Genomic DNA, 10,803 nt, shown 5'->3' with positions numbered 1-10,803 from the left:
GACTAGGAGGATGCAATCATTTTTTAAAAATTTGACCTTTCCAGGCCTAACTCCAGAACAGGTATCGGTCCTAAATGCTCCTCTAACAGCCCAAGAAATACTTGATGCAATCAGGCAACTTCAGAGCGGTAAGGCACCGGGCCCAGATGGTTTTCAAGCTGAATTCTATAAAGAATTTACAGAAATATTGGCTGGTCCACTTATGGACATGTATAACTATGCATATAGTCAGGGCTGTCTCCTGCCTTCGCTGAAAGAGGCAAATATCTCTCTTATCCTTAAAAAAGGAAAGGATCCAGAAGATTGTGCGTCATACAGACCAATATCCTTGCTAAATGTAGATTTTAAAATCCTTTCTAAAACGTTAGCATTGAGACTAGAAAGGGTACTGCCACATATCATAAAGGAGGATCAGACGGGGTTTATTAAGGGCCGTAGATCATCCAATAATATTAGAAGGGTTTTGAATTTGATTCAAGCCTGCCATCAGGGAAAGATACCAGGAGTAGTGGTTTCATTAGACGCGGTAAAGGCATTTGATAGGGTTGAATGGTCATATTTGTTTTAACATTGGAAAGGTTTGGCGTTGGAAAGGTGTTTACCAAATGGGTCTCAACATTGTATAGTGATCCCAAAGCAGTTGTTGTTACCAATGGATTAGGTTCAGATAGCTTCAGTGTGGGTAGGGGCTGCCGTCAGGGATGTCCCCTCTCGCCATTGTTATTTACGCTAATAATTGAACCACTAGCAGAAGCTATACGGGCTGATCCTAATATAACGGCCCCGAGGATTGGTACAGGTAAACATAAAATTACCCTTTATGCAGATGATGTTCTTCTATTCCTCAGTAACCCTCTGATGTCCGTACCTCACTTAATCCAAGTTATTTATACATTTAGCGCATTCTCAGGCTATAAAATTAATTTTTCAAAATCGGAGGCTATGCCAATGGGTGGCCTTGCTATGATACCCCACTTAGTGGACGGATCCAATTTTCCCTTTCGTTGGGTCCCTGGAGGGCTTCTTATATTTAGGCATTTTTATTACCCCAGTATTTGGTCAGTTGTATAAGGCTAAGTTTGTGCATTTACTGGAAAGGATAAGGCAGGACCTCCAGCGATGGGGAGACCTTCCAATTTCCTGGCTGGGTAGAATAGCACTAATCAAAATGAATGTCCTGCCCCTCTCCTATACCCTATGAGAATGCTTCCGGTAATGCTGCCGAGGACGGCTCTACGTAAATTATATGGCTGGCTGGGTTCCTTTATCTGGAATCATAGACGGCCCCTCATTAAGCTGAAGAAGCTACAGCTTCCACAGACAAGGGGAGGATTGGACTTCCCAGACTTTAGGAAATATCAGTTAAGTTCCCTATTAAGTTACATAGCTGATTGGGTCTTGTCTGATCCACAATCAATCTGGTTGGACATCGAGGCCTCTCAAGTAAAATACCCACTTATTAACCTTTTATTTTCAGACAAGAGGAAAATCATTACAGATCACTGTAAAAACCCTATAATACTAAATACAATCAAGGCTTGGAATATAATGCTGCAAAATGAGGGCAATTCACATAAAACATCCCCCTATGCACCGATAGTGGGAGCATGGGGATTACAACCGGGATTTACAGATGCCACTTTTAAACTCTGGAGATCCAGGGGTATCTCATGTCTAGGGGACCTATTTAAGGATGGGGTCCTGATGTCTTTTGAACAGCTGCGTCAGAAATTCGGATTACCTAATGGAGACCTCTTTCCATACTTCCAAATTCGAGATTATATACAGAAGAAGACTACGTTATTAGATAGTATTTATAAATCAGATAGAGAATGTAGTGTCCTACGACCAGTGAGGGTATCTTCCGTCAGTACTATTTATCATTTACTACATGATGAAGTATCGGGAGATATGGATAATCTGCTTAAAACATGGGATCAGGATTTGGGACTAGAAATCTCCACAGAAACGTGGAATGATATTTGGGAAAACTCTAGAAGAATTACTATCTGTAACAGAACCCAGGCTATCCAGCTGCAGATACTTCATAGGGCCCATATAGCACCGGTTCGACTGGCAAGATTTAAGGCAGGAGCACCTCCAATGTGTCCCAAATGTAAAATAGAGGTGGGCACTCTTGTACATTGCCTATGGACCTGTCATAAGATCCGTAGATATTGGACTAAAGTAGCAAGTACCCTGACAGAAATTTTAGGAATGGAAATTAAAGTAGACCCTGTATCTCTCCTTTTGGGCTTTTCGAACTTTCCCTCCCTGGATATGCACGGGAAGAGACTATTTTCTATTCTCTCTTTCTGTGCAAGGAAAAATATTTTGGTGAACTGGGTGGCTGAGGGCTCTCCTGGACTTTCAAATTGGCACAGATTAATTATGGAATGTATTCCCCTTGACTTCCTTACAAATATGGTGCACCGAAAGACTGAATTATTTTATAAAATTTGGCAGCCCTTTTGAATTATATAAATACAGATATCTCGGCTATCCTAACAAGTGCTTTTATTTAATTGAGATTACGAACCTGGCTGGTCTGGGGGCCCTTCGGAGAGGAATCCCGCACGGATACGGGTTTTATTACATCTGATGTTAACACATTCCGAGCATGTAAGAGACTTAAATATACACTCTGGTTAGTTGTAGGTTAGGTTAGTAGATAGTTGAGTTTTGTTTTTTTTTTTCTTTTTCGTTTTTTTTTTATTTTTTGTTAAATTTTGGCTATTATATATTTGATTTAGTTTTGTTTATTTTTGTAAACTTGTAAAAATGTTAAATTTCTAATAAAAATATTTATAAAAAAAGCTAAACCAGGCAAGTTTACTCTGATTGGCCAAGACTGAGAAATGTACTAGGAAATGGCTGTCACCTGTTTTGTCCAATTCAAACATGCGCAGTATATATATATAATATATCTATTCTTAATGTCTGCAAAGAAGAGGGCCATGTAACAACATATGTAGCTTCCAGTGTCCGTGGGTGTGAAATATTGCAAGCCCGACTGACAATCCTACATTGGTTATCTGTGCAATTCTTAGCAAGGTCAGGATTATTTGCCAAATGTTGCCGAATTGCAGCATCACATCTAATGGTGGATACCGTTTTGAGTTTTTCAAGCAAAAGTGTTCAGGTATGGTCAGTAGTATTTGTTATGATCAACCAGTCTTTGAGTATGTGTCATCACACCAGCAGTGAAATTCATAGCCAATATTGGTCAGTACTGAGACAGGAAGAATGCCTTCTTGACTTGACAGCAGCATCCTATTAGTGGTGAACAATACTTCTGTTGTGTTATAAGACAGAGGTGGACAGCAAAGGCAAATCACACTCCTTATCTCTATATTCACAACACAGGAGGGTTAAAACCTTCAAAGACCCTAAAATGGAACCAAATGGTTCCTAATCATACATTTGAATAAGCAGTCCCAGACTTTATGAATAAGTGATTCTAGACACCATGTTTATAGCTTAAACCAGTGTGCATGAATGGAATGAGCTGTTAGAGCTCATTAGGTGCTAGAGCTGTTAGGTGGTGGAGGCTGATATAATTATAACATTTAAAAGCTATCTGGATGAGTATATGATTAGATTAGATTCCCTACAGTGTGGAAACAGGCCTTCGGCCTAACCAGTCCACACCGACCCTCCGAAGAGTAACTCACCCAGTCCTATTTCCCTCTGACTAATGCCCCTAACACTATGGTCGATTCAGCACGGCCAATTCACCTGACCTGCACATCTTTGGATTGTGGGAAGAAACCAAAGCACCTGGAGGAAACCCACGCAGACACAGGGATAATGTCCACACAGACAGTCATACGAGGCTGGAATCAAACCTGGGACCCTAGCACTGTGAGGCAGCAGTGCTAACCATTGAGCCATACTATGAATATGAATAGGATGGTTTACAATAGTGGTATATGGGTCAAATGCTGGCAAATGGGATTACATTGATTTAGGATATCTGGTCAGCATGCACGAACTGGACCAAAGGGTCTGTTTCTGTGCTGTACAATTCTATGACTCAATTATTAATATAGTATTTTAAACAGAGCAAAGCTAAGCAACCAAGTAATCTAATTGATGCCTATGATTTAAACACAATAACCTTTGTTTTCAGGCCCATTCACACCTAAAGACACACAGGGATTTTGTTTTAAAAATGAAAACAACAAAACTGGCCAGAATTCTTAAGCAGGTCCTGTGATGTGCTGCTTCACAGGTACACAGGATTGTCCCTTGATTGATTTTCTGATATCGTCGATCAATGGCACCTTTTGCAGTTAATTCTGAAGAACTTGCAACAGCTAATAATGGGAGGTTAGGCAGGGAGCCTCCGAACCTTCTGCTGTAGCACCACCAGCCAGAATCCTTTTCTGAGAAAATCCTAGTTGAAAACAGTTCAAAAATCTCCAGCACCTCCCTCTGTTCGACCATTGTGTTCCCTCTCAGACTTGCTGGAACCAATTCCCAGTACTGATCTTGTTAATATCCAAACATCTGCTTTCTGGTTAAGCACGCTGCCATTCCAGGGCTAAAGAGTCTGTGAAGTTGGGGGATAGCAAAGAAATGTGATATGTGCTTCATGTTATAATGGGTCAGTCTGACCTATATGCAACTCCAGACCTACAGCAATGTAATTAAATCCTAGCTGCATCCTGAAGTTTCCGAGCAAGCCATACAATTTAAGGCCAACTATGGGTGAGTAACAAATGGTGGCTCTGACAGTGACACCCACATTACATGATACAATAAAACAAAAAAACCATTGCAATTTCAGTCACCTTGTATCAGTATCTGATTACTTAACCTGTTTCCTTCCATTCTTAATATCTTTGCACTTGGTGCCAAATTCACCTCACCAAGTAGATTGAAAATCTGTCAAGGTCTCATATTCTGACTGTAAATATCATAATACCCTTCAGTAGCATCAATGCTGTAAGTAAGACTGCCTGATTCCATTTTCCACTCAATCTTCTGCACTGCTGTTCCTGTCTTTGGATCAGTTCACTGGATTTGACTGCAACATTTTCTTCAAGATATTCTGCAATATGAAATGATGAATAGAAAGATTATGTCATCTAGCTTGCTCATTGCCTATTGTTCGTGTCTATGAAAGTGCAATTTAATTGTCTCACTCGAGATTTCCATTGGGAATGTTTAATATATCACTGGGTGACTCAAATTAGTCACAGAAAGTCAAACCATGCCCTGGATTATTCCACTCGAGCTTCAGATGATGCGGCTAATTTACGATTTCCAAAGCGTTTATTACCCATTCCTCATTTCTTGTTTGCATTCCTGATCAGTCATTACCAAGCAATTGAAAATACATGGAACAAATGTAGAGAATGCTGGTTTGGCATCAGCTGTGGAAAAAAGAATAGAGGAAACCTGTTCAGTCCAAAATGACTCTTTTTCAGATTCTTTAGTTCTTCATGTTAATTCTGTCTCACTCTCCACACATGCACCCAGACCTGTTGAGTTTCTCTAGCATTCCCTGTGTTTCTTTCAGTTATCCAGCATTCACAGATTTTGCTTTTATTTAATTAAATATGTGGATTATGTTTCACTGCATATAATGTCCTTGTAATGGTTATTAATAGTATTTGGAGTGATCCTTTTGTTCTGCGGTGCACTGGCAATGCACTGCCCCAACAATTTCATCACTTCTACATTCACTGTCTGTAGTTTAATAAACAGTATATAGTTTTGAATGGGATTTTCCACCAATGGACCGCTTTAATGGACTTGTTAATATCAGAATTCCATGCCAAAAAATGTTAAGGGAAAATTTCCTTCATAGGATCTGCAATTTGGAAATGATCATTGCCTGGCACTTGCGTGATGTGAAAGATATTTGCCACTTTAAAGCCAAGCTTGGATGTTTTCCAAATCTTGCTGTATGTGAAAGTGGGCTGTTTCAGTGATTGATATGCTGTGAATGTTGCTGGACATTTTGAAAAGTAACAGTGTTGTGTTGAATGTAATTCACTGAAGGGCAGCATTATGATGAGAATAAAGGAGGTCAGCATGGTGGCTCAGTGATTAGCACTGCTGCCTCACAGTACGAGGAACCTGGGTTTGATCCCCCCCCTCAGGTGACAGACCGTGCGTATTTTTACTGTGCCTGCATGGGTTTCCTCCAGATGCTCCGGTTTCCTCCCACAATCCAAAGATGTGCAGGTTAGGTGCATTGGCCATGCTAAATTGCCCATAGTTTTCAGGGATGTGTAGATTAGGTGGATGAGTATATATAGAGTAATAGGGTAGGGAAATGGGTCTGCGTGGGTTACTGTCTGGAGAGTCAGTGTGGACTTGTTGGGCCAAAGGGCTGTATCCACACTGTAGAGATTCTATGAATACGATCTATGAAAGTTTATGGTTGGGTGACACCAGCGATAAGTATTAAGGGAAGCAGAAGATGGAGCAAAAGGAAAAATCTCTGATAGAATGCAGGGCAATATAGCCTCTTAGAGCAGAGGAACTGCTCTAACAAGCACCAACTGTCTGAAACTGTGAAAGGGATGGTTATGTTATGAAGTTGTTGAAAGCAGTGTTACATTAAGCACAGCTTTGAAAACTACAGCACACTTCAAACATCAACTTCATTAACAGTGCATCAGCTGAGGGAAAAGAGATCAGAGTGAGAATAGAGTGGAGAATTTAAATGCTGGGCAACTGGACGTTCAAGGTCACATTTGAAGTTGTGCTGTGGAGGGATCACTGAAGATATATTTGCTCTTGTCAAAATTTCACAACCAGTGGGTAAAGGTAAATAAAAGTATCAATAATGTTAATAATAGAGCCAGACCACAATGTTACAGATTGGAATTCCAGGGCATTACTACTCAACATCAACAGTAGTCCTTCACTGCACTAATAATAATAATAATGATAACAATAATAATAATACTTGGGGACTTAGATTCTACAACAGAGGAAAAGTGGATTTTATGTTTAATTCTATGAAGGTCTAACATGCCCTTTTAAACGACTGGAAAGATAGTTTGAGCAGTGAGTTAAAAATGTAATTCCAAGAAATCATGTAGTTTGACATAATTGACCAGTAAGTCATAATGCAGTTAGAAAGATCTTAACACTAACATCAAAACATATTTTCAACCTGGATCCATCAGTATCCATTACACAATGTATTGTGGAGAAATATTGCCATCAATCTCCATTTATCAGCCTTTAATGAACTGGTACTTTCCAGTCTTTTTTTCTTGGACTCTGAAGATAATTCTAGGATTCCTTTCCAAGTTCACTTGCATAAGCATTCTCAGTTTTATCAACTGAAAGACTTCTATCTAAACTTTCCTGGCTCGGCTGCTCCACAGATTAGAACCACTTCAGCCAGGGTGACTGGTTCCCCAGAGTTGAACCAGAAAAACTTGGTTTACTTGCCAGGAAAAAAAAACTGTTCTCATCTGAACTAAATTCTGAGTTATAGAGTCATACAGCATGGAAACAGACCCTTCGGTCCAACCCGTCCATGCCGACCAGATATTCCAACCCAATCTAGTCCCACCTGCCAGCACCAGCCCATATCCCTCCAAACCCTTCCTATTCATATACCCATCCAAATGCCTCTTAAATGTTGCAATTGTACCAGCCTCCACCACTTCCTCTGGCAGCTCATTCCATGTAAACTAAAACTTTGAACTTTCTGATGTCAAAGTTAAATTGCCAACAAATGTTTACTCTTCTTGCCAAAAAACTTTTATCAACATTTTATCCAATGAAGTCCCAGGCACTCTACTGCAATCAAATGCATTCTTGTAAGTGATCTATTAGGATCACTGCCAAAGTGGCTTTCTGACCTCTTTTTAAAAAGGAAATCATAGAATTAACCAAAATACATTGAATTGAATTGAATTGAATTTATCGTCACGTGTACTGAGACACAGTGAAAAGCTTTGTCTAACGAGCAATACAGGCAGGTCACAGAGTTAGGCAGCATAGATGGTAAATAATAGGTAAACAGTGGCAAAAACAAAAGCACTAGTACAGGTGAATGTTAAGAGTTTGTGAGTCCATTCAGTATTCTAACAGTAGGGTAGAAACTGTTGAGAAACCGGCTGGTGCATGTGTTCAGGCTTCTGTACCTTCTCCCTGATGGTAAAGGTTGTAGAAAAAGGTTACCAGGGTGGGATGGATCTTTAAGAATGCTGGCGGCCTTTCCTTGACAGCGGGCCTGGTAGATGGATTCTATAGATGGGAGGTTGGCCTTTGTGATTGTCCGGGTCGAGTTCACCACTCTCTGTAACTGTCCCCAATGTTGAATGGTACAGTTGCCATTACCAGGTAGCGATACATCCAGACAGAATGCTATCGATGGCGCACCTATAAAAATTGGCAAGGATATTCACCATCATGCCAAATTTCCTCAGCTGTCTAAGGAAGAAGAGACGTTGTTGGGCCTTTGTAACCAGTGCGTCCACATGAAGAGTCCAAGAAAACTTGTTGTGGATGACCGCTCCCAGGAGCTTGACACTCTCCACTCATTCCACCTCTGTGCTGTTAATGTGTAGGGGGCATGAGTAACATCTCACCAAAAGTCAATAATGATTTCCATGATTTTGTCACCTCCATCAATTGAAAACCAGAGAGACATGAGAATATATTAGCAGTTCAACATTTCTTCACAATTAAACAACACGAGATGCATGGGACAGACATGCATCAGCAACATCTTCTTCTCTGCTCTTAACAGACTTTTGAATGCTTTCTCAATTTTAATGTCAATCTTGCTCTCTCTGCGGCTGTAATACTGTATTAGATTAGATTACTTACAGTGCGGAAACAGACCCTTCGGCCCAACAAGTCCACACCGACCCGTCGAAGAGAAACCCACCCAGACCCACTCCCCTTCATCTAACACTACAGTCAACTTAGCATGGCCAATTCACCTAACCTGCACATTTTTGGACTGTGGGAGGAAACCGGAGCACCCGGAGGAAACCCACGCAGACACAGGGAGAATGTGCAAACTCCACACAGACAATTGCCTGAGGCTGGAATTGAACCCAGGTCCCTGGCGCTGTGAGGCAGCAGTGCTAACCACTGTGCCACTGTGCCGGCCAGATTCAGCACTCCTTTTTACTACCCTGATGCACTTTGTATGATATGATCTGCCTGTATAGCATGCAAAACAATGTTTTTCACTGTAGCTCAGTCCATAGAGTCATACAGCACAGAAGCAGACCCTCTGGTCCAACCAGACCATGCCGAATGTAATCCCAAACTAAACTAGTCCCACCCGCCTGCTCCTGGCTCATATCCCTCCAAACAATTCCTATTCATGTATCTAACCAAATGTCTTTTAAATACTGTAATTATACCCACATCCACTACTTTCTCAGGAGGTTTTTCCACGTGCAAACCACCCTCTGTATAAAACATTGGCCTCGTGTCTTTTTCAAATCTCTCTCCTCTCACCTTAAAAATATGCCCCGGTCTTGAAATCCCCCATCCTAGAGTAAAGATAACTACCACTAATTCTTATAATGCTCATTATTTTATAAACCTCTATTAGATCGCTTCTCGACCTCCTACACTCCAGTGAATAAAGCCCCAGCCTACCCAGCCTTTCTTTTCCATACCCAGCACATTTGGATAAATCTCTTCTGAACCCTCTCCAGCCTGATAATATCCTTCCTATAACAGGGTGACCAGAACTGGACACAATATTCCAGGAGAGGCCTCACCAATGTCCTGTACAACCTCAGCATGACTTCTCAACTCCTGTACTGAAAGGACTGAGCAATAAAGGCAAGCCTGTCAAACACTTTTTTAACCACCCTGTCTATATTTGACGTAAACATCAAAGAATTATGTACCTGCAAACCTAGATCCATCTGTCCTACAACACCGCCCAAGGTCCTATCATTAACTCTATAAGCCCTACCTTTACTGGTTGTACCAAAATGCAATACCTCACATTTATCCAGAATGAACTCCATCTGCCGTTCCTCAGCCCATTGTCCCATTTGATTAAGATTCCTTTGTCACCTTAGAAAGCCTTCTTCACTGTCTACAATACCACCGATTCTGGTGTCATTCACAAACTTACTAACCATCCCTTCGAAATTCTCATCCAAATCATTTATAAATAACAAGCAGAAGAGGACACAGAACTGATCCCCGTTGAACACTGCTGGTCACAGACCTCCAGTCTGAAAAGCATCCCACTGCCATAAATCTCTGTCTCCTGCTGTTAAGCCAATTATGTATCCAATTGGCAAGCTCACCACGTTAGTCCATCAAACTCAAACTCAAAGCAGGCATATCAAAATGTTCACCATCAGCAAGCCATCAAGATCCATAAACAGTATTAAAACCAATTAACTCAAAGCCCCTGATTGGTCAAGCCCTTGAACAATTCAAGAAAGTAGCCAGAGAGATATCAGAACCTGACCCTCGCAGGACTTGACCTGACCTCACAGTCCAGCCGACTGAAAAGCACGCCAGTGAGCAGAGCAGCTCACCCTGCGACCAGAGACAGAGACAGAGACTCAATCCGTAAAGAGAGAGAAACAGACCAAAGAATTCGATCAACTGGCAAAAGTTACAATTATCTGAGATGTTTCTAAAGAATGGGATAATTAGAAGTACTGTTATTAAGATTGTAAACTTTAATTCTTCGAATAAAGTCACTTACTGCTGGCTGCTGTGTAGTCCTGTGCCTGAGACACACGAAGGTAAATGAATGTGTATACTAATCCAGAGATCTGCAGGGTCCTAGACACACCCTGTCTTGGCCAGCATCTGGCGTCTTTGTTAAGA

Source organism: Chiloscyllium plagiosum, unplaced genomic scaffold (assembly GCF_037043375.1).
Source record: "Chiloscyllium plagiosum isolate Xiang-an unplaced genomic scaffold, Cpla_swu_hap1 HiC_scaffold_12, whole genome shotgun sequence".
NCBI classification, from domain to species: Eukaryota; Metazoa; Chordata; class Chondrichthyes; order Orectolobiformes; family Hemiscylliidae; genus Chiloscyllium; species Chiloscyllium plagiosum.
This window is presented reverse-complemented; position numbering follows the sequence as displayed.